This window comes from Manis javanica, chromosome 9 (assembly GCF_040802235.1).
Source record: "Manis javanica isolate MJ-LG chromosome 9, MJ_LKY, whole genome shotgun sequence".
Lineage (NCBI taxonomy): Eukaryota > Metazoa > Chordata > Mammalia > Pholidota > Manidae > Manis > Manis javanica.
Genome location: NC_133164.1, coordinates 4,863,453 through 4,885,837, shown reverse-complemented (window position 1 = coordinate 4,885,837; position 22,385 = coordinate 4,863,453). Strand labels below are relative to the sequence as shown.

Here is a 22,385-nt window from a genome sequence, read left to right as displayed (position 1 = left end):
TGCATAGTGAGAAATGCTAGGCCAACAATTAGAGTACTGTGACAGAGTGATAACATGGCTAGTTTATAGCAGCTGCCGGGGTAAACCCTGTCAAAGGCCTCCCATTGCCTCTCAGGTGCGGCTCAGACTCTTGCTTTTGGAGACAAGCCCTGGGCCCCTGGTGAGGACTGGAGAGGGACTCTTCTAGCCCCTTGGATTTGGTGATTCGGGCGGTAGGCCTTTCCTGGAGGGCCCAAGACACGGGCTTCCTGGCTCTGCTTCCTCCCCTTATCCTCCGGGGTCACCAGTGCTGGCACAATATTGTCAGCGGAAGTGACCAAAGCTCAGGGGCTCAGCAGTTGCATTCTTATCAGTGGCAGAACCCAGACAATTAACAACCCATTTCAGGGGCGAAACTTGCCATTAGTTTTGGCAAATGCTGAACGGGGTGTGACTTTGGGAGGAGGACTTTTTATTGCACCTGGAGGTGCGTTGCTCATTTCAGCTGAGCCTGTCCCTGTGGCTTGATTTACAGCCCCGACACTTAGCACTGCTCCTCCTGGCCCCTGCACCCCGCTCTCCAAGCTGCCCCACTGAGGTGAGGGACAGTCAAAACACTCAACAGAAACAAAATGAAACCAAGCATGTTTTCAGTGGGTCCCAGGTCATGGATGACAATTCCTCAAAAATCCCCGTCCTCATCAGGAACTGGAGACTTCATTTCCCTGGGCTGCTCGCAGGTGAACACAGGTGAATAGGGAGCTCAAGTCTCTAGGAAGTCCTGGTGGTGTCGCTTTGGCAGGCCCCCACCTATGCTTATTTATTAGGGCACCTACTCATCCCTCTAAAGAAATCGATGACTGATTGCCTAAACGTCCCTGATGTCCAGCGCGGGCTTCTCTTCTTCCTGCACCTCTTCTTGTTCCCCTTAACACGGGCATCGTTTTCATTACCTTGTCTGCACTTCGCCCCTTCTGCAGACCTGGGTCACTTCTTAGCTTCACCTCCCCCTAGCGGCAAGTGGGGGTAAATCAGCCGATGGAGTGTGGCTTAATATCAGCTCCAGCTTTCAGCCGGCTCCGATGCACATTGGGGAGACATTAAAGTGGGAGAAGACAAACGCTGACCACTCACAGGAGGCTTACCTTTTATTTTAACCACAGCAGATCCCATCAGAAATCGTGAGATGTTTATCCTTTATCACTTGATTACAATATACACAGGAAAAATTACCTATATAAATCAGACCTTTTAACTTCTCCAGTCAAGCCTTTTAGGAATTTTTCTATTATTATAATAAAATATAATTGATGAAAAATAAAACATTTTTATCAGAATGTTTCTATCTGAATTGCAATGTAAATGAAGCTGATTCTGTAAGATTGATATGGGTCTCATTTGATTACACTTTTGAGGGGACTCAACGTGCTTTACTGAGAAAACTCTGTACATAAGAGTTATGCCCATTTGTCTGAGGCTGACAATAGTCTTCAGAAGGGTGGGGTGAGCCGAATGATATGAAAAAGGCCAGGAAGACCCTTCTGCACCTAAAAACTTTACCTCTGTGTCATGCAGCCTGAAATGATGCAGTTACCTTGGGCTAAGGTCAAATGTTCAAAATGCAGATGTCATTGACATGGCTAAATCTCTAAAAGCCTAACTCTCAGCCATTGGAAAGAAGTGGGAAAATGGTACTAAAAGGATCTGGGTTAGTGTTCATGCCATGGGGAAGCTAGAGAATAGGATGAGAAGTGGGGACAGAGGATGGAGAACCTTCTAGAAGGTAGAAGAGGGGTGAACAGGGAGCTCATAGTTTTACCTCCAGCTCTCCTGAGACACAGCTTTTAAAAATGATATTTCACAAGTCCTTACAAAAATTTCTCTACCCAGCCTGTCAGTGGTACTGGTCAGGGACTGAAAGGAAGATCTTCCTTCTTTATCTGTTAAGTGTTAACTCATTAAATCCTTGCAACAACCTTACAAGATAGGCAGTATTATAATATGCACTATGCAGATAAACTGGGGCACAGAGAAGTTAGGCGGCGTACCTAGTTTCCTAGCCAGAAAGTGAGAGAGCAGACTCCAGACCTGCAATCTGGCCAGCACACCTGTGCTTCCAGCTTGGCAGTGGGAGGCTGGGGTCAGAAGCATGAGCTTTTCTGATTGTAGGACACTAAGCCAGACGACTCAGGCATGTGGCAGTGACCTACAAAGATCTCTTAGGCAAAACTAACTGATTATCCGTGCTATGAGGGCTGCAAGAGTGTCTTGCCCTGACGCTCAATTTAATGTGGAGAATTCTGTCTTCTTTAGGATTCTAAGCTGAATTCTATACTGATGATTTGGGATCTGGGTGGCCTCATTTCTATGGGTTTGCATGGCAGAGATGGGAATATTCTATACCCCCATCCCCCAGTGGACACCAATTTCATTAATTGCTTTCTGTAAGACAAAGACAACATGGTATCTTTAAGAAAGTCTTCTCCTGGTGGTTTAAGTGTTTTAAAAATGATCAGTTTAAAATTTCCTCAACAGCAGAAGCCAAGAGAACTCTAGTTTGTAGCCTTGAACCTATTTGTCATTATATAGCACACTGTCCTGATGGAGCTTATGAAAGATAGAGAAAAAAGTCAACTCCAGGACTGAAACCAAAGTTAACTGGCACATGCAGGCGATCCACTGAATTAGAAGAACAACCAGAGAGCTCACTCACTCCTGTTACAGTGATTTTTAAATGCTTTTTTCTTTCTGTGATCTTATCTAGTATTGTTAACATAAACCTATGTGGTTAGGATTGTTACCAAAGGTAGGAGATCTAATTCCAGATCAACCAGGTGAAAATCAGGTTGTTTTAAGCCCCAGCATTTGCAACAGCTGAACAAAACCTGAGTCCCTTCCACTCTGCAGTGTTTCCTACTGCATTTCAAAATGTGCTCGACTGTCACCTAACAGTAAAGTGAATATGGAGTTGATTCCCAAGGATGGCAGTGTGCTTAACAAAGTGATTCCAGTTCCTGTGTTCTCTGATCACATCTTCGGTGTACATATGGAATAAGGTTCCAGTCCTTGCACTTCTGATCACTGGCCCATCTAGAATTCCATCCATTTGGAATGGACAGGGAGATGCGCAATCCTTGGGAGGACAATGAGTCTAGAACAGGGGCAGGTCAGCTTCACATTTTCACGTAGAAAAACCTTTTTGCTCGCAGAACCAGAATGGCTGCACTTGATTCTGAAGGCTCTTCATGAAAGGGCCTGCCCCTGTGCACTGAAGGGACTGGGAAGGATGTCCCCCGAAACAAACTCGACTTGTGAATGAGTGGGGTTTGTCTGTCCCCTGAGTGCCTGATCTTCAAGAACAGCTTAAAGAAACATGTGAATTGAAAATTAATCTGAAATCACGAGATAAGGGACGTCTTCCAGTATTCTTACATGTTTAGGCATATGATTAATTTCTGGTCATTTGGCAGGACTGTTATAACAAATTTCAATCTGAAATAAACTTCCCCACACTCAGTTTGTGTGCAAAAATGCATTGGCTTGGCACCTAAGGATTAAATTTTTGCCAGAGATTTTAACAAGGAATAACTAGGACTTGTGTTAGAAATCGAAAACTAAGGGAGCTGGCATATCATCTTTGTGAACATTCCAGAATAATATATTGTACTTAAAACCCGACCAATGTAGGAGTAGCATTTTTACATTATGTGTTCACATACAGAAGTTCATGTACATAGCATTTCTCTTTCCAAAAGTAATTAGGGGATTCAGGTAAAACCAATTACTTGTGAGCACTTTGTTATATAAAAGAGTCCTCTGTGCTGAACCACACGCTGGGAGATGGTAAATCAATGGTTCCTTCCAGGGTATGTTATGTTTGATTACACTTATATTCCATAATATTTTACCCTTTTCATTTTGTGCTCATATTTTCAGTGGTTTATGAAGTAACAGCTTCTAGATTTCATTCCAAATGGAAAGTTGGCATGAAAACTCTCAATCCAATTATTCCCGTGCACATTTTGAAACAAATCATTTTGGCTTTTTTGAAAAATTTACAGGAGGTGATAAAAATAGGAAATTTCAGGTTTCAGATGTTTTATTGCATTCTTGTAGCATAATAACAACTTCATTAAAAATAATTTTGTAATACAATGTGAACTTTGTGAGATGTCTAGAACACATTTGCTGGCTTTCTTTTTAAAGCTTTGTATGCAAGAAAGTTGTGTTATTTTATATTTTGTGTTGCATTTTATTTTGCTAAGGTTTTGTGACATGGCATAACTACTCCCAAATGCATGATTGTAAGGATTAAGCTTCCTGGAACATGTACCTTTGAGGGTAAGGACTCAGGACTCTCCCAAGCAAAGATCACATACGTGCAAAGATGCTAGGATCGGTTTCAGTCCTGAACTAACTGCCCTTCCATCTATGGGTTGGGCTGGAGGTGGACATTGGGGAAGCTCTTCTTTAGAGCGCTTGAATAATATTACAGAGCATTAAGCTCAGTCATTAAAGGGAATGTGAAGGGGGAAACCAAACTGTCCCTTTCTCCTCTGAATTTGGGAAATGATCGTTTCACAGACTGAACAAATTTTAGGAGAGTAGAAGAGAATCTTAAACATTTTCTACTGCAGATGTACTTTTGCCACTCAAGTCTCCTCTCCAAATCCCCCCTTCCCAACAAGGCTCAAGCATCTCCAGCGATGGGAAACTTACTCTCCAAAGACAGTGCCTTCCGTCTGTGAACAGCCCCCAGGGCTATCGAGCTGAAATCTGTCTTCCTGTAATTTCCACCCATTGTTCCTAGTTATGAGCCTCAGACCCAGAAAGAAACAGGCCCATTTTCCATTCTCTGACAGCAATTTGGCTCCCAGAAGGGAAGCAGTGGGTGAGTGAGAAGGCGTGATGGGCAGAAAGCGTGCTGTTCTCTCTGTACCTCAGTCTCCTCTTCTATGAAATGGTGGTTATAAAATCTGACTTACTGGGCGGTTGTGAATATTCAAGAAAATGTGTATAAGGCACCTAGCCCAGTTCCCAGAATATAGTAGCTATTCATTAACAGACTGTCATTATTATTACTATTGAAGGTGCCTAATAATTTCCCCCAGAGTCTTCTTTCCTTTAGGCTAATAACCCTCCATTTTTCATTTGTTTTTCCTGTTTTGTAGCTGAGGAGCTCTCTTCTTCTCAGTCACTCTGGTCTTGCCCTTTCCATGCTTCTTCAGACGTGGTACTTGCTGGAGCACAGAGTGGAAGCCTCCCCAGGACCCTGTCACTGGTCACTGAAACTGTCCACATTGGGTGCTCTATTCCCATCTTCTCATTCAGAGAACAAATATCAGCAAATGCCTATTGAGGAAGTGGTAGGCATTTCATTTCATAGAATAAGAAAACTAAAGAATTTTGAAACTGAAACTCACACTAATACTGTACCAGTGAATCATAGCTTGCTCCTTATGTGTCGGTCTTTGTGGCAGAGACCCGCATATTTCTTGCCTTGTTTATTCTTCCCAGCATCCCAGTGACATGATGTCGTCCCTGTTCTCCTATTGAGGACGCAGGTGGCTTAGCCTTACCATTTTCCCGCACTGTCCCCAAACTCCTGCTCTGAATCCATCTCACAGTTTACATATGATTCTTCGGACTCTTAGCTCCCCGATCCCAAAAGACTAGTTCACAAAACAAATGGAATTAGCATTTCTTGGTTAAGAGTGCCATAATTATAGGATCTGTGGGCCCTTTTAACATGGCTCTAAGTGGACATTCTCAAATCATTTGAGAAATATTAAAATTTTTAAATGCAAAGAACCCTGGTCTAGGGTTAAGCTTAATAACATATAAAAAGCAAGTCATTATAAAGGAAAAAATGCCAATTGCCAATGTTCCCTATAAAACAGACTCTAAGCAAGTCACAGTGTTAGCCCAGAAAAGCTGAAAGGGAGGCGTCCAGCTCATATTTCTTCTCTTCTTCTCTTCTTTCTTTTCCAGGTCCTACAAAAACAAGTATAAGAATATCTATTTTGCCCCCGTAGGTGCCGAAACGGGTACTGCTCACTTGCAGACGCCTTGCATTCCTGTGTCCAGGGACAAAAGCGCAGCTTCAGTGTGGGGAAGGGGGGAAGAGAGGGTCAGGTGAAGACACGAAGGGAAAGAGCAGGACCGGAGCACCACCACGCGAGGACTGAAAATACCCCCTAGGTTCACCAAATACCAGAACACCCTTCCTTGCCTCAAATGTGGGCTACGCCGTCCAGGTCTTTTGGCCACACAACTCTGTTCTTGGAAGAAGTCTGTGTTAGTCGGTGTCCCGCCTGACGCTGCTGGCATTTCACACTAGGATGATTCAGGGAGGGTGAACAAGGGTGCTGCTTGCACGGTGCAGCAGGCTGTTGGGAAGCCCCTGAGAATACTGTAGTGACCAGGGTGCATGAAACAGAGCTGTTCCTGCCTCGGACACAGAGGGAGACCGCCTTTGGTCTAGAGGGGACCACTTTTGGGGGCTGGAGGCACACAGCCAGCTCCAGGGGACCTCACAGGAAGGGACCCGGAGGAGCAGGTTCTAACCCCTCCCACTCTCCCATCAGGACTCCTCGCTGGCAAAGCCTAAGTGGATTCAGAGGGCAGCAGAGCCCGTTGTACTGCAAACAGCTTCCACTAGCAGAGAGCAAGGTGAGTGGGGCGGGGTGTGGGTTCGGAGGGGCCCATGGGCGATGTCTGTCCCAGCCGGGGAGACTGCTGCAGGTGTGAGGGCAGATGTGCCACGCTGGGCTGGGCGGGGTTCTGCTGAGTATTGTTACCTTCTGGCTTCGTTCACCACCATGGTGTGCTTACAGAATCGTGTGCAATGTCCCTTCTCCCCCTTGATTCATGATTTAAAGTGCTCTAGTGTGAAAATTATTGTCTGATCTTAGAGAACATGTGTGTGTGTGTGAGTTCTTGCCTAAGCCCTTAGGTGGCAAGTTGGAAAACTGGACCTTGGCATGAGGGACACGAAGGCCTGATGTTTTCTCTCCTTGTGGGGATGGAAGGCAATGAATGGTCTCAGCACAGAGCTTCTGGAAGTGGGCTGTTGGATTCCCACACATGGTGTTATTTAAAACTGATTAAACCAGATTTGGGGTATTGCTCTGGGAATTATTGTCATTGTTTGATTCAGGCCTGCTGGGTTAGTTGCTAGAGGGTGGGATATGGGACCCACCCTGAAGAAAACAGCTGTGGCAACTCTCATTGAGGTGAAGCTAGGACAGCAGAGGGAACTCTCCCTGGGACCAGGATTCCTAGGGAGATTTGGAGGCTAGGAGCCTCCAATAGGAATGCACTTCCAAGATGCCCACTGATGGAGACAGGTGTGGCATCCGCAAGGTGGGTGCCCTGGGCTGGGAGCCACTGGGACACTGGGCCAGGGTGCTGTCTTCCTGCTAAACGCAATCTCCATACATTCTTGCCAAAGGTCACAGTCGCTGTCATTTGTGCTGGGAGATTAGGAAAGCATGATTCCTTGAAGGTGGGGTAGAACAGCAGGGGGCATTCTTCTTGGGAGACGCTGTGTCCAGAAGCAACAGCATGGCTGCAAGAAGTCAGGGTGGAGGAACCACACCCAGGGGGGCTTGTAAGCCCGGGGCGTTGCCGTGATTAGGTATTAACAAGATGTGTGATCGCATTTCATAGCCACAAGCTAGTGAAGCCAGCAGGCAAAACAGGCATTAGCAGAGCACACGTTCCCCTCGTTCTGTCTGAAGGACTTGTTGCTCCTCCCAGTTACTTGCTCGACTTAGGAGAGACTCTTCACAGATGGGTAACTCAGCTTAGGGTGGAGAACAAATCAGCAGACAAACTTTCTCTGAACCGGGTTGATAGCAGGAAGTGCCAGGCTCTTGCACACTCCAAGCCTAGAACTCTAGGAGATAAGGAGGCCTGATGGGCACTATGGCATGGGAATGGAGACTTGAAGCCACGATTTGCCATACCTGGTGTGGGCGTGCAGGGGCACGAGAGAAGCTGGGGAACCCTGCTTGGACGAGTGTTGGCTGCATGGTGTGGCCAGAGTGGGGCTTAAGCTTACCCTGGGAAGTGACTCTCAGGCTTGTTGGCATCACACGAGTTACTCGATTTCTCTCTAGTTTCTTCATCTGAAAACAGGCATAGCAATAATCACCACCTTATAATGTGGCTGTCGGGATGCAAGGGGCTGTGCATATAAAGTACTGGAAAATCATCTGGAACTTACTAGATTTTCAATTCATTCACTCATTTGTCATTTAAGAAATAGTTACTGAATTATGTGCCAGGAGCTGGGTTAGGCAAGGGCCAACACAGGTGAAAACATTTGCCTGCATAGAGCTTATTCTTCGGGGCATTGTGCCTTAAAGATCTTGACAGTTTCATCCTTTTCCTCACATCACATGCTTCTCACATGTTGAAAAGATGTGCAGTTACGGGCTGCCTGGGCCTCACCAGCTCTGCCGATGCCGGCCTTTCTGCTTCCCAGCAGCGACCCGGGGAAGAAGCGCATTCCTATTAAAACTGCACATTCTCTCTGCATTGCTAATGCTTCTGGGAGCATTTATGGGTTCAGCCCTGCAGGACCAGGGATTGGAAGCTGACCTCAAAGCTGACCTACTTTAGCCCCCACACTGGAAAGAGAAGCCCAGCTTATGATGGTGTTGGGAGGTGTTGAGGAGTCAGGTGCTGGGAGTTCAGGAGGAGGAGCTTCTAACTTTTGGATTTTGCAATAGGAAGGGGTGAAAGTGGAGAGCTGATTCAAATAAGAACGGTTTGCAGAGGGCTGTCCAACAAGGACCTACAACCCCCAATTCAATTAAAACCCGCAAAGAAACTCCCACAGTGCCCTGCCACATGGCCACAGCTCCTACAACACATGCTCTTTGGCAGTGTCCTGGGTTAAATGTTTACAAATACTGCCCTTTGTTTAGGACTGGATCTCAGAGTTCAGCTCTCATATGCTTTAGTTGTTTAACGGATTCCAGGAAGAGAACCTGGGAACAGAACTTGCAAAAAAACAAAGGAAGAAAACCAGCAACTTTTCCTCATCTTTAATCCTGGAACTTGGCACGAGGGAACATCAGCTTTTTCATGTTCATTGCACACATTTTCTTCATTCATGTATTCAACAAATGCTCTTGGAGAGTTTGCTTCATGGCAGGGGGTGCACCTCACGGTGAAGATAACATAGCAAGTGAGCAAAATACTAAGAAGTCCCGGTTCTGACCTTTGTGGAGCTTAGGATGTACAGACAGGGGCTAACATAATCTACTGTAATGATAAACGTACAAGTAACAACAGGGTGTTTCTCAGAAGAGGTACATGGTTCTAGAAGAATGAGTAATAGGAGACACTTTATCAGCAAGTCAGGGTAAGCTTTCTGGGGAGGAACAATTGGAGCTGAGCTCTGAAGGGGGAGCAGAAGTTACCTCCTGGAGACAAGGGAGGGAGGGAAGTATGGGAGCCAGGAGCAGATGTCTGCACCACTAGGTGCCTCTGCCACCCACAGACGGAGGCGGGGAGAGTGGGAGGTGGGGGCCAGGCCCTGGGCGCTCGCACACACATTAAGGATTTTGATCGTTATCTTAACAGAAAGCCACTGACGTATTTTCTGGTGGTGTGAGAAGTATGACTGGGTTTACTAGGGATATGGTGTGTGGGTTGGACAGGAAATCCCCCGGCTTGCATGCAAATCTGTTACTTATGTAAGGAAAGGGGAGAAAACAGGATGGGGCAGGAAGAGCCTCAGACCACAGAGAAGAGGTGACAACTGTCAGGTGACCCGTGGGCGCTGTCAGGCAGATCGGCTGCAGTTATGGAATACCACTGACGGGGTTACTGGCAACAGAAATGAAGTGCTCACCATTCTTTTGAGGCTAGAGGTCCCAGACTGAGTGCTGGCTCGGCTGGCTGCCAGTGAGAGCCCTCTTCCCGGGACATCCGTCCTCACCTGGCCTTCCCTTGGTGCAAGCGTGCGCACGTGCCCACACACAGATCTCCTGTCTCTCTCTTTTTATAAGGATGCTAATCCCATTCTGGGGACTCACCTTCATGACTGCATCTAAATCTCCAAATGCCATTATATTGGGAGTTAGGGCTTCAACATAGGAATTTGGGGGCAACACACCGAGTCCATAGCACCCACTATGGGCCAAGGTCTGTGTCCCTGCTATGAAAACAGGTGGATAAAATTGACACGGTCCCTGTGTTCATGGATCTTACCCCTGAGAAGAGGGAATGCAGCTGGAACACGTAAATACATCCGCACCCTGGAGCAGAGAGGCTCAGGAGAGCAGCCCAAGCTGAGCAGAAACAATGAGGCCTGGGTGCCCTGTGCTTGCCCATCAGCTGGGGGCAGTGGGCTGGGGTCTGAGCTACAGGGGGCTGTTCAGGAGCTGCAGCTCTAGACTGCTGGCCACACTCCTAGCAGCTCAGCCAGGGCTCTTTCCCAAAGGAGCAGAGAGTGGCACACCCCAGGCCACCCCTCAGGAGAAAGGGGAACCCGCTGGGAGTCGCTGAATGGAGCCCATCAGCTGATGACAGAAAAGCCCTGCTGCCAAGACATCACAATGTGGACCTCCAGAGCAGGCCATGGCTGTTCTCATCAAGGAAGTATAGCACGCACAAACCTTTTCCTCAAAAGTCTACTAAATTATGATCTGATGCAACAGAAAATTTCAATAATAGATGCAATGTAGTAATCTGAGAAATAGATGTCACTTTGGAATTGATACTTGCCAAACTTAGCGTGATAATAATTGGATGTTCTTCCCTTATTTGTATTTTATATTTTAATTGTTTTCTAAGAAATAAAATCGTTTATATATGTTTAGTCATAGTAAAGAGAAATTAAATTTAAAATATCAATAGAAAACAGTGAAAAATCATGCTTGTTATAATTTCTATTTACTGTATTATTTAATAAAATTTAATTCATGGAGAATAAAATCATTAATGAAACTGTAATACAAATTATGCATTTCCCACTGTGATGCTTCAAGTAGATGACCCGGTTTGTTCCTGAAGATAAAGCCTGGATGCATCCAAAGACTACACTGTAGGGATTTCAAATTCCTTGGTAAATAGTATTTTAAGAAGTGATTAGAAAATGAATGCAAAATTTAGAGTATCTTATTTTGTACTTTTCTGGTCCATTCGTGAACAGCTGGTGTTTAAAACACTTGCTACGAGGTATTGATCATTTATCCTATTATTCTAAAGTGGTAACGCAGATTCAAGTCTTATAACTCCCTGGCCGATGAAACGAAGGCTACAGAAATACTCCCTGAGGTGCTGCCCTCCAGGCTGGCTCCTTCTTCAGCTCCAGATCACAGAGATTCGCCCCAGGCTGTGAAGGACGCCTCCAGTGCAAGCTCATGGGGGCCTGTCGTGGTCTGTCCTGTTTGGCCTCTCAGGACCTTCCTCTGCATCACCTACCAGCTGCCGGCCCCATTACTCAATCAAACAAGCCAGAAATCTGGGGGGCACCTCAGGTCCTGCCCCCTCTCATCATATTGCCTCCGCCCCCGCTGCCACTGCCTTAGCCCAGAGCCCTGCCTCTCAGCTTCCCATCACAGGAGCCTCTCACGTGGCCTCCCTCTGCAGAATCACCACCATCTCCTGCGGTGGCTTCAGCGCAAGATCTTTGGACCAGCAGCAAATGGAAGCTAGTTGGAAATGCAGGTTCTCAGGCTCACCGCAGCCCTACTGAATTAGAGGCTCCGGAAGTGGGCCCCACAATCTGTGTTTGAATAACCATCTAGGCGATTCTGCTAACAGTGAAGACCTTGCCCCTCCTCCACAGTGGGTAGTTCGTCCAGTCCAAAGCTGATTTTGTCTCTATTCTGGTCTCCTATCATTCATAAGGTGATGTTCACATTGGGCTTGAAATAGTTCCAAGCCCTTCGTCGTCTGGCCCCGGCCTCCAGTACAGCTTAGGTGCCCCTGCCTCCATCCCTGTGCCCTCATGTGCTCCCCAGTTAGTAGGAAGGGATTATTTTTCAAGCTTCTGTGGCTCTTTGCTCTGCCTATAAAGGCTGACCACACTATTGTCTCCATTTCCCTCTTCCATTTTCTGCCTGGAAATTCCTTAATTCATCACATTTCTACTATCTTGTCAATGGTCTGTGCAGTTTCCCCTGGACCCCTTGATTGAGTCGATCATTCCCTCAAGGACTTCCACTGAACTGCGTGCACACACACCCCTGCAATGCTGCCCCCTCTAACTGTGAGTGCTCAGAGAGCAGGGAAGACACATCTCTGTGTCTGCTTCTGGGTCCTTGCTTTTTGGCATGAGATCTAATGATTACTTGATTCTCAGTCAATGCTTGTTGAACCGGCTGGGCTGAGCCGGGTGATGCCTTCTGGCTTCCCAGTATCCTCGCGTCTGTGCTGTCACTAACTTTGCCATTGCATTCGGACTGGCACTGGACGAGGTGCTCACACTCCCTTTCAGTTGAAAATCACAGTATTTGGGTTGCCAGTTTCACAGAGTATTAAAGGAGGAATCCAGAAAATTCGGCTGAATGATATCCCTTTGGATAGATACGGGTTGAGTCAGTCAGTTTTCTCTACCTTTCTGGGTCCTATAATCTGGACAGCTTGTAGGTGGATGGCCAGCAGTTCGTTGCTCAGCACTGGCCTGCCCAGACCTGCTAAAGACCCTGCTCCACTAAGACCAAGTAGTTCCTGGGAAAGTCCTAATTCCCAGAGATGGTAAAAAGGGAGGGGGGCTGATGGGGAGATGCTATGGGAACTCACGGCTTGGGATACTGGGGAGGTGCCCTGTCCAGTGGCATGTTCTAGAGCTCCTCAGGGAAGAGGTCAGCAAAGGACATGAGCAGGGCATACCGTGGAAGGAAAAGGCAGGCAGCAGTGCTGGAGAGGGCACCCTGCCTTATTGGGCTCCCTCATTCATCCGCCCCTGCCACCCGGCCCTCTGAGGTGGGGACTATGTTTACTTCTCATCAGAAGAGGAAACAGAGGCTCAACTCACAAGTTGAAAGCTTTCCCAAGTCCCACAATGAAGAAGTGTCAGAGCCAGGATTTGATTCCCACGCCCTGTACTCACATCCCCTGAATGCCGTTGCCCAGTCTGATGGCTCTGCTTGGACTGCAGACGGGAAGGATAGTCGTTCACCTTCTCACAACTCAGTTGTTCATTGTTGTGGACTGGAGTTCCCCCCACATTCATCTGCTGCAGTCTTAACCCCTAAAATATCAGAATGTGGCCTCATTTGGAGACAGGGTCTTTACATAGGTAATCAAGGGCACTGGGGCAGACCCTAATCCAAGATGACTGGTGTCCTTGACCTAAGGGGAAGAAATTTGGACACAGACATGCACAGAAGAAAGAGATAGAGAAGATAACCCTCAGAAGGAACCAGCTCTGCTGACACCTCTGTTCCAGACTTCTGGCCTCCAGAACTGTGAGATGACAAATTTCTGTAGCAAAAGCCATGTAATGTGTTACTGCAGCCGCAGGAAACTAAGACAGTGGTTGAAAGCATGAATTCCAGAATCAGAGTGGCTAGCCACAAATCCACCAGCTTTGGCATTTACTAGCCTTCCGACTGCGAGCAAGTTATCCCATTTCTCCATGCATCTGTTCTCTCCTCTCTGAGAGGGGCTGCATGTGCCCCATAAACTTGTTATAAAGATTAATGGTGTTGGTGCTTGGAGAGCACGTAGACAGTGCTCGGTACAGAGAAAACGTTGGCTGTTTCTCCCGCGACCTGCTGCGCACATCGGTCTGCCTCTCCCTCCCCCTACAGCGCAGGTCACGGCAGGAGATACACATGGAGGCCCAGGATGGCTCCTGCTCGCCTGTGGTGATGCCCCAGCAGAGTGGGCAACCCTGCTGATTTCTCCTCTTTCATGCAAGTGGGGTATAGCCGTTTGTCTTCTAGGAAACTATGTCCTAGTTCCGTGGGCTGGGATCCCACTCCAGCTGGGAGAGAGAATGAAGGAAGGAGAGAGTAAACCTGTTTCGAGAATTTGCCACATATATTAGTTTCCTAGGGCTGCCACACAAACTAATATTAACAGGGTGACTTAAAACAACTCAAGTTTATCCTCACAGTTCTGGAGGCTCTAAGTCTGAAATCAAGGTCTTGGCGGGGATGCATGTTCTATGAAGTTTCCAGGGACAATCGTTCCTTGCCTGGTCCAGCGTCCGGTGGTCCCAGGCACTCGGCTTGCGGCTGCGTCCTCTACCCTCTGCCTCCATCTTCACACAGCCTCCTCCTCCCTGTCCCCATCCTCTCCGCTTCTGCCTCTTATAAGGATACTTGCCACTGGATTTAGGGCTTGCCTGGATAATCTAGGATGATCTCATCTCAAAAGAATTAACTTAATTACATCTGTAAAGACCCTTTTCTCAAATAAAGCCTCAAAGGTTGGTGGAGAAGAAATGGACATAGCTTTTTTGGGGGGGGGGCATCATTCAATTGAGGACAGCAAGTATTTTATACAAAGCATCTAATTAAGTCTTCACAACAGAGCTGCTGCAATATCCACATTTTGTGGAAAGGGTACTTAAAAGTAGAGGTTGGCTACCTCCAGAGAGCTACGATTCAGATATTGGTATTTATGACCTGCCAGCCCATGTCCTGCCCTCTCTCCATGCTTTGAGTTAAACACACTGTTTAAAAGCTTCCAAAGAGTATCATCTTGCTTTAGGCCATGGGCACCCCAACACAAGGGTCACACGTGAGAATGAAGCAGAGAATGGGGTTCGTGCTTCTTTTGTGAGATACCAGCTGCACAAGAAATATAATCTTCTTTGAAAGTGACAGTTTTATGTTCTTGCATTTATGTTTGTGTTCACAATGAGGACATTCACTTCTAATATTTAGCTTACAGCTGGTAGGAAATATCTTTGAAGTACTCTCAAGGATTTTGCCAAGTATTTTAAGATTCAAAGGCAGAAAAGAAATTGTCATTTTCTTTAGCAGATTTTTCCCTCTTGCATTATCACTTAGTTTATTCACACTTGCCTTAGAACAAAGATATTTGAACAAAACTACACTTTCTGTTTTCTACTGGGACACTTTCATTCCTCATCATTCATATTAAAAAAAGAAAAGAAAACCACACCAGTGTATACAGTCTTCAGTTCAATTCCTTTGACTTTTCATCTCATGTACTACTATGTTTTAGTCAGGTTGCCAAAATTCCACTCTTCTTGCTGGGGAATGCAGAAAAAACAAAAGCCTGAAAACAAAACACAAAACCGAAACACTGGGTTTTCAGTCAAGAGTTTAAAATCCAGCTCTTCCACTCATTAGCTCTGTGACTCGGACAAATAAATCCAGCTCTTTGTGTCTCTGTCTGCTCATCTGTACAATGAAGTTTATAATATCGACCTCACGGGCTTCTCCTGAGAGTGAATGAAATGTGAAACCACACTTAGATCAGCGTGGACGTTGCTGGGCGTAGTGCGCCCCTCATCCACACATGCCTCCTCCCTCACGCTCTTCCTTCTGTCATCCATTGGTTTGAGTTCTTCTCCGTTGTGTCTCTTTACTGAGGCTTCCACTGTTGGCAGTGAAGCTTTCTCCCAAGCTGTTTTGAATTCTAAAACAATCATTATTTGGTCTCGGTTTCTGTATTTTTCAGAAAAGTCAGCCCTTTTCTTTTGACTTTCTGCCTTCTAAGTTTTCTGTCCTGGCATCCTTCTAGTTTTACTAACTCCAAAATGTGTTTCTGGGATAAAGCGTGTGTGTAAACACCAGGCATTTAAGTCTGAGTCTGTTCCTCTTCAGGGAGGCCGAGGGGGAGAGGAGGGTGAGCACCTCTGAGTCTCCCAGCAGGTGTGTGAGTCAAGCGTTTCTCTTCCTGGTTTCAAAGGCTCTTACAAATTATATGAGCCCGGGATTGGCCCAATTTTACCCTTTTGGAGAATGCGTACTTTTATCCCACTCTGGATGGGAGCAGCTGGGGAAGGAGAGCAAATCCATGGCCACAGGGCAGTGAGGGGAAGCAATACCTGTTGGCCCCTTTGGAAGGCAAGGTGACTCCAGATTTGAAGGGCCTGGACGCAGGGGAGCTCGCTCATCCTCACAGAGGCCCTGTAAATTCCCTCCTTCAACCAGCCCAGACACTCAGAGAGCTGTAGGTTTGCTCCAGGATTGATGGGGACCTGGGATTCCCTTCCTAGGGTGGCTGTGACCAACTACCACACACTGAGCGGCTTAAAATGGCAGAAGTGTGTTTTTTCACAGTTCTGGAGGTGAGACATCTGAATGAAAGTGTGAGCAGAGCCACATGCTGGCTTCTGGTGGTTGTGGCGGTCCCCGGTGGCCCTTGGCTGGCCGCTGCATCATCCCATCTCGGCCTCCTTCACCACGTGGCACTCTCTCAGTGTCTGTCCTCTCGTGACACTATCCCCTCTGTGTAGGGCTCTGTGTCTCTTTTCTTCTCATAAAGACACCAGTCACAGAGGATAAGCTGTCCCCCTGCTCCCCTCTACATGGACTGGCCATGTGTGTGGCCTTCTGTGCCATTTACTCTCAGGCTGGTAAACCTAATTCTGTGCATGTCTGTTGTGGGTGAATTGGATCCCCCCAAACACATGTTGAAGTCCTAGCCCCTGGTCCCTGTGAATGTGACCTTGTTTGGAAATAGGGTCTTTGCTGATGTGATTAAGGTGGAACTTTAGGAGAGGTCATAGTGGAAGAGAATGGGTGGTCGATCCTATACGACTGGGGTCCTTAAAGAAGAGAGGAAACACAAAGACAAGCACAGACGCCTGCCATCAGCCCAGATGGATGGCTGGGTGTCTGTCCCTCCAGCCTCACACACTGACCTTTACCTTGAGGCTGTACCAGGTGGTCAGAACTTAAGAGCCCAAGAGCAGGATTTCTTTCATTCCATTAAGGATGAGAAAACACCTTCATTCTTTCCTCAGCAGAATACAAAGATCTATGTTGATTTACTTATTGGATCCCAGGACAGAATTTGTCTTTATGTATAAATAAAATATAACTGCCATGAATTCCCAGTGATGGAGGGATATTTCGAGGCCATCTTCCATTCTTTTCTTTTTTAATCCTGTTATTTTATTTCCCATGTCTGCCTCCTAAACAGCAAAACAGAGTTGCCTTGCTGTCCAATTCCCTCTCTCCCTCCCTTCCCCAGTCTCCCTAGCAAAAGACTTGTTATTACAACATTTTTAGTGTGTATATCTCATCTAGGTTCTGTGAAAATTAGAGTTTTGTATGAAAGTATTTAGAATCATTTTCTTTAAAAATGGTTGTATGCTTTATTCTAGCCAAAAATACTCGATTTCTTCAAGAAATATGTGCAAAGAAAATGAATACACTTTCTGATTCTAATGTTTTGCTTACTCAGAAATCATCAATATAAAAATGCTATTGCTATTGATGGAGGCATAAATTTCGCCCCTTGCATCTTAATTCCTTTAACACATGGTGTATGGCCTTTGCTATATTACAGCCAAAGGAATTAAGTTTTAGCTTTTAGCCTAAATCACACTGCCTGCTCACTGCTCATTAGGTGTTACTAAAATCATTTTTGTCATAGTTGCCTCATACCCCTATAGCAATATAGACTGCACTTAAAAAACCACCACATTTAGTATCACCGTAAATAATAATCAGATTTTAAAATTCCATTTTGACTTAAATAAATTGAAAGCTGTATGTAAATTTCATGTTTTCTGTAGTATGGTAGTCTCTCTCTGACACAATTATTGTGGATATTTACCAAGGCAAAAGAAAGTATATCTGATAATAGTAGAGAAAATAAGACCGAGTTAATTGCTTCATTCAGAGTATGGCAAGAGATTACAAATCCAGTCCTGTAGAGATCAGCGTGAGAGCACAGGGTAGCGGGGTAGGGATGGCAGGAGAATGCAACCCGTTCTCCTGCCGCGTTAGCTGGTGTTGCTTTGCAACCAGCATCGTGTATTATTCTTGTTTCTTTCCCTGCCACCCCCTCCACCACCTCACAGGCTGGAGCAGATACTCTATATTGTCTCACTGGGTCCCTGCACCACCCAGCCAGGAAAACTGAAGTCCCTGTTGCCTTAACCCCATTACTGCCAGGGCTCCACACATTCCCTGAGTCCTACAGATTGGCTGCCCTTCCCTGAGACCTGGTGATGGGTGATGCCGGGAAGGCCAGGCTGCTGGATCCCCTGGGGGCTATGAGTACCCTCGGTTATCGGGACTGGCCTAGTCTTGTCACATGAGCTCTTCAAATCAGACAGACTTCCCCGTAGGGTTGGAGAGATGAGACACGAGGAGGAGGAGGAGAGATCTGAAACCTGAGAGGGACTCTACCCTCATAGCTGGTTTGGAGATGGAGGAAGAGGCCATAAGCTAAGAAGTGCAGGTAGCCTCCATGAGCTGGAAAAGGCAAGGCAGACCCCACCTGATGCCCCAGCAAGGAGCCCAGCCCCGGCCACACCTAGGTTTTAACCCCTGAGATCCCTGTGGGACGTCTGGTCTCCAGAGGTAAGATGATGTGTTGGGTTGTTGAAGCCTCCGTGTGTGCGGTCATTTGTCAGCTCCCAGAGAGCCCAGCACACCTGGGCTGCAGCTCCCGCTTCCATGTTTGGAGTCACTGCTGGCAGGTGTCTGGCTGTGGACATTTGTGGTCCTACTAGGCAGGCTACCTAATTGTGGAGCCCAGTGCAAAATGGAAATGTGGCTCCCTTGTTCAAAATGTCAGAAAATAGTGCTATTTAAGGTTATTAAAATATAATCTTTTTTCTCTCTGCTAGCTCTCAACTAGCCATGACATTTTGTAATTTGTCTAATGTTCAAGTCAAGAAAAATTAAAATGCTAAATTATTAGCATGAATTTTGTCATTATCTTCATGTTGTACAATACCATCTTTAAAAGTAAATATCAGAGCATTTAACAATGTATGTCAAATCACCAAAATGACAGTGTGTGTGTCATAGCTTGTGTATACACATTTATTTTGTTCTTACAAGACAGTGGCTGCCCAAGCCAGCTCAACTGTTTTTACTTCTTGGTATCTGTACTTTCCCCCAGCACACTCTACCTCCAGCTACTAACGGGTGTTGGAGGACTGGATGCATAAGGGCTGCCTTATCTTTCCCTGTCCTTCTAGGTCATTGGTTTTCAGTGGAGGTCGTCGGTTTTTGCAGGCAAGCACCACGGGTAAAGAAGAAGAGTCGCTGGTGCCTTCACTGGAAGCAAATTCTAGTTGGGATGGAAAGTGTAGTCTGGGCCATCAGCACTTGCTCATATAGACTGGACACTTAGCTTGTACTCATTCTGAGCCTCCCTGAACCAGTGGGTGTCATGGGTCTAAGGTAATTCTGGGCTCATAGTGCACCAGAATTGCTACATGCAGATGGGACAGCCAAGAATCGAGTGCAGAATATTTTATGCATCTCTGCACATGCACATTCTATCTGGACTGTGCTTACAGAACACAAATTCAGACACCGAATCACTAAAATTTCCAGATAGTAAGAGTGGAGAATTAATCCGAGTACTGGGGCACTACGTGGCTGCACAGGTCGCATGGCCCTGCTACTAGACATTTTTCTACTAGATTATTTTTGGTTGTGTAGCATCTATGCCCAGTTCATTGCTCATTCAAAGGTTTTGTGAATTACCTGATATCTTTAAAAAAATTCTTTTTGTTTAAAATAGCCAGAGGAGATTCCTTTGTTTACCCTAAGGACCATGGCCAATTCAGTCATGCCTGGGTTAACCTGTTGTCCTGGGCTGAGTTGTGATGTTGAAGTCCTAACCCCCAGGACCTCAGAATGTGACCCTGTTTGTAAAGAGGACTTTAGTTTAGATCCTAATCCAATATTACAGGTGCCCTAATAAAAATGGGAATTTGGACAGAGAGACTGACATGCATGGAGGAAGAACGCTGTGTGAGGATGAAGGTAGAGATGGGGTGATGCATCTTTAAGTCAAGGATTGGCCACAGACCACCAGGGGCAAAGACAGAGGATGAGAGAGATCCTCCCTCACTTCCAGGTTAGCCCCCTAAGGAGCTGACCCTGCTGACACCTTGGTTTTGGATTCTCCATCCAGATCTGTGATACAAGAAATTCCTGTTGCTTGTATCACCTGGTTTGTGGTACCTTGAGGGCAGCCCCAGCCAACTCACACACACTCGATGTTCTGTATGGGACATGGACTGTGGCAAAACATGGATGGGAGTTCAGATGCCTACTGCGTAGAAGAACCATATATATGCATGGGACGAGGTAGATGCTGAGTAAATATTCTGAGCTGTGAATAAATGAGTGCATATGGTAGACAGTCTTGGCACTTTCAGCGGGAAGAGCCGTACCAGTGATGCAGTCAGCCCAGCTGTCGTTTGAATACCTCATAAACAAGCTGGCTGAAAAAATTCGCAATAAATCTTTCAAATGAATGATTAATAGATTTTTAACACAACAAAAAGCAAATCAATAACAAAGACATCAAGAGCCTAATAACACAGGGCATGAACAATTTTTAAAAGAGGGACTAGAAGAACTAATACACATGAAAATGTGCAGCAGCCTCAGATATAAAAAATGAAAATTTTACCATTTATACAGTTAAGGGTTCTATTTATTGCCCTTTTTTTCTATTAAGTGAAAATTTTGCACATCTCATTTAATTAAGATGATCCTATTTTTAAAATATATGACATTAGTATTTTTTATCCAGTGATGTTTTCTCATGTACAATTTTAATTGTCAACAGTTTTAGTTGACGTTTTCTAATAATTTTCATTATGAACTGAATGATAGACCCTTTTGTTTATTTCTTCAAAAATTATCCTTTATCTAAATATGAAAAATCATAAAGAAAAAACAAAAAGAAACATATTTATACCATGAAGATCATTTTTCTTGATATTTAAGAAATGTAATACATGAACTTAGAATATTCAAATACTGAAAGACGTTAAGTAAAAAATCTCACATTTCTGCCCTCCTCCATTCGTCTCTTCAGAGATGACTAAGTTTCTTTCCATATCATCCAAAAATGTTTTAACAAAAATTATGTTTTTTCTTAATTTGTATTTTTAGAAAATTCTGGACAATTAAGTAAACAGGATGACAAATGGAAATGAAGAGATGCATGTAGATGAGAGAAATATATTCACAGAGACCCAAGACTCCTTAGATAGAACTTCACAATGTTTTACAATGGCGTCTAAATGTTCTCACATTCCAACTGGCAGGTCTGTGTATTCTCCCTCACATTATCTTATCAAACCTCAGAAGTCACTCAGATTTTAAATACCTTAAAAATCCAAGATCCTTTCATCCTGAAGCTATGCTTCTAGTAAAATATGCTTTCTTAGTGGAATATTTAGAAACACAGATAGAGATTTATGCATAGTGGTATTTATGGCAGTGTTAATATAAATAGGAAATGACCCATGTGTCCACCTTGGATAATTAACATAAGATATACTCATATGAGGAAATATTATGTAACCATTAAAATGTTTGTGAAGGGTATTTAATAATCTACCTAATATGATTTTTAAACAAAAGTGGGATATAAAATTGTATATAAAGAACGGTCTCAAATATGTAGAAAACACAGATAAGTAAGACTAGAATAAATTATGCCCATTTGTTTGGTGTAGTTATTTCTGAGGGGTAGGATGATGTATTTTCTAATTTTTCTGTTGTACAAAATGGGTTAATATTCAATGTATATATTTAATTAATCAATATGTAACTTTAAAAACATTGTTTCCACAACATTCCACTGTGAAACCAAATAGACTACCCAATATCATGCGGAAAGATGTTCAAAGATGGTTTGCATAAATCTCTCTGCCACTTGTTGCCAATGCTTGGCTGGGCCTGAAAGGGTGAACAGAGCTGCCAAGTATAAAACAGTTAAATGACACCGTACAAATTCAGGTCAGAGGCTAATACATCAAGCTGTTTTTCTAAAATATGAAATCTTTAGTTCAAAATTTAAACCATAATAAAAATGGGCAGGAGTTGCCGACATCATGCACATCTCTTCAGAATTCAATCATGATCAGCAGTCCCTTGAGATGGAGAATGAAATAATAAAGCGCATTTCCTTGAGTTTTAAGAGATTCAACAGACACTGAAGAGAACACCACTCACTTGCGTATGCACGGACTATGAACAAGCAGGAGATTAGGGAGATCAAAAGCTTCCAGCTTTGGTGAGGAGGAAAGCTTTCTGCTTAGCCAGGGACTCAATTTAAAGGGGGCTTTGAAATGAAGAGCAGACACAAATCGAAAGTTTGCCATGGATAGAAACACTATCACGAACACACTAACACAACCCCCTACCCCCTTACACTTTCTTTGGGAGTAAATGATAGAAGTCACCGTCTTGAGTGTTGTCGATTTTCCCTGGTTAAGTAAATGAACACTAGGCTACTGTGTT

General features: G+C 45.0%; 1 long non-coding RNA gene across 1 annotated transcript in view; it reads left to right on the top strand.

Annotated features, from left to right (window-relative positions):
• Window positions 1-22,385, top strand: part of LOC118973619 (uncharacterized) — a 45,402-nt gene that overhangs the window by 9,088 nt on the left and 13,929 nt on the right. The window contains exon 2 of the long non-coding RNA XR_012120981.1: window positions 6,567-6,651. This is a non-coding gene — a long non-coding RNA (uncharacterized lncRNA). The remainder of the gene's footprint in view (window positions 1-6,566; window positions 6,652-22,385) is intronic.